The 2,591-nt window shown below is 38.6% G+C and overlaps 1 non-coding gene across 1 annotated transcript; it reads right to left on the bottom strand.

Moving 5' to 3' along the window:
• Positions 1–1,521: 1,521 nt before the first annotated feature.
• LOC122454658 lies at positions 1,522–1,652 on the bottom strand. Its single transcript, XR_006273474.1, has one exon. It is a non-coding gene; the product is annotated as a small nucleolar RNA SNORA44 (small nucleolar RNA).
• Between the last annotated feature and the right edge of the window lie 939 nt (positions 1,653–2,591).

Raw genomic sequence — 2,591 nt, 5'->3', positions numbered from 1 at the left:
GGAACTAAAGAGACTCTTGAGGAGGGTGAAAGAGGAAAGTGAAAAAGCTGGCTTAAAACAACATTAAAAAAAACTAAGATCATGGCATCCAGTTCCATCATTTCATGATAAATAAAAAGGGAAAAGGTGGAAACAGTGACAGATTTTATTTTCTTGGGTTCCAAAATCACTGTGGATGATGACTGCAAACATGAAATTTAAAAAATCCATGCTACTTGGAAGGAAAGCTGTGACAAATCTAGAAAGAGTATTAAAAAGCAGAGACATCACTTTGCTGACCAAGGTCTAAATAGTCAAAGCTATAGTTTTTCTAGCAGTCATGTGTGGATGTGAGAGTTGGACCATAAAGAAGGCTGAGTGCCAAAGAATTGAGGCCTTCATATTGTGGTGCTGGAAAAGACTCTTGAGAGTCCCTTGGATTGCAAGAAGTTCTAATTTGTCAACCCTAAAGGAAATCAACCCTGAATATTCATTGGAAGGACTGATGCTAAAGCTGAAGCTCCAATACTTTGGCCATTGATGCAAAGAGCTTACTTGTTAGAAAAGACCCTGATGCTGGGAAAGATTGAAGGCTGGAAGAGAAGGGGACGACAGAAGATGAGATGGTTGGGTGGTACAAGTTTGAACCATCCAACCATCCAAACTAATGGACATGAATTTGAGCAAACCCAGGGAGACAGTGAATGACAGAGGAGGCTGGCATGCTGCAGTCCATAAGGTTGCAAAGAATTGGACATGACTTTAGCAACTAAACAATAAACAACAGTACTGTCTCAAACTGCTGGGAGTAAGTTTCAAGTCCTCAGCTTCCTCCCCCAGTACAAAAAAGTTCCAGTTTTGAATGGAAAGAAAACACTCGTAGCTCCATTTCCTCCCAGGCACAAGCAGGTCTAAAAAAAGAAGCTAGGCGAACAGAATGCTTAGTTTGCAAAGTGATGAGGAAGCAGAGCAATAGTGGTAACAGAAAAGGTTTGAGGCTAGCACAAGCAAAAAAGAATTGCAGATTTGGAAACGTACATTAGTGGATGGAAACAGTAGATAAATCTACCTAACTACACAGGGAGGGGTTTGTCATTGTTTTCTTTCCTTTGAAATGAGCATTATCTTCCAATCTAAGCATTGACTACTTCTCATTTCTCTTCTCTCATCTGGGAGCTTCTACTTGAATCTTATCCATTTTAAGTAGATGGTTAACTACAGCAGAATATGGCTTTTTTCTTTTTTTTGAACTTTCTATTTTGTGTTAGTGTACAGCTGATCGACAATGTTGTGATAGTTTCAGGTGAATAGGGAGGGATTCAGCCATACACATTCTTGTATTCATTCTCCCTCAAACTCCCCTCCCATCTAGGCTGACAAATAACATTGAGCAGAGTTCCATGTGCAGTAGGTCCTTGTTGGTTATCCATTTTATTTAATTTATTTATTTTTTAAGCGCTAACAAAAAACCTAATCTACACAGAATGTGATTTTGATGGAAACATGGATTCAAGTGGAAGACTTCCAGCCCAAATCCTGAGAGATTATAGGAAAGGCGAGTGGCAGCTGCAGGTATTATGCTGACCTGTGCTGTCAAAGTCTCTCCACGTTGCTCTCGCATGCAGTTGGAGATTCCATGGCCACAACAGGCCACAGCCCTTGGAAACATGTTGTGGTTATCCATTTTAAATACAGCAGTGTGTACATGCCCATCTCAAACTACTAACTCCTATTTTTAAGAAAGGTTCTAAAGTCACTGCATTTGGTGTGATGATTTCAGTTTGACAAACGCCAGAATAGAACAATTGCATAGTCCATGTCTGTGATCTGCTTCACCTGACAGCTTACTTTTATACTTGTCTGTGGAAAATGTCCAGATGCCATGATGACAAATAGAGAGATAGTAAAGGTAAGTTGGCAGGCCCCAGGTGTCCAAAGTATAACTTGACTGGGTTATAGAATAACCAGGTTGTCCAGTATTATTATGCACTTGTTCCCCAAACAGGCTGCACCCCATACACATCCAGAAAACTTTAAAATGTTTTCCAATTTATTTTAAAATTTAAAGAGTAAAATTCACTTTTTGGTGTTAAGTTCTACGAGTTTTGACAAATGCTTGTTACCACCATCATAATCAAGAAGTAGAACCATTTCACCACTCCTCCCAAAATTCCCTCGTGTTATCTTTTTGTACTCAAAACCCATCCCCACCCTTAAACTCGGGAAAACACTCATCTGTCCTCCATCACTAAGGTTTCACATTTTCCAGAAAGTCATATAAGTGGAATTATAGTATAGAAAGGGAATTCCTTTACTTTGTACAATATACTGGAGATTCATCCTTGTTGTTGCTTTTATCAGAACTTTGTTCCTCTTAATTGCTGAGTACTATTCTATTATACAGATGTACCACAGTTTGTTTATATACCCTCAGCTCAGAGACATTTAGGTTATTCCGAAATTTGGATGATTATGAATAAAGCTGCTATAACCATTCATACATAGTTCTTTGTGTGGACGTACATTTTTATTTCTCTTGGGTAAATATATAGAAGTGAGATCCCTGAAAAGTTTTGAAAAATATTCCTATGTTCACTGAATTTCAATCCCTT

This window comes from Cervus canadensis, chromosome 16, assembly GCF_019320065.1.
Source record: "Cervus canadensis isolate Bull #8, Minnesota chromosome 16, ASM1932006v1, whole genome shotgun sequence".
Lineage (NCBI taxonomy): Eukaryota > Metazoa > Chordata > Mammalia > Artiodactyla > Cervidae > Cervus > Cervus canadensis.
The sequence above is the reverse complement of the archived record's forward strand: the minus strand, read 5'-3'. Positions and strand labels throughout refer to the sequence as shown.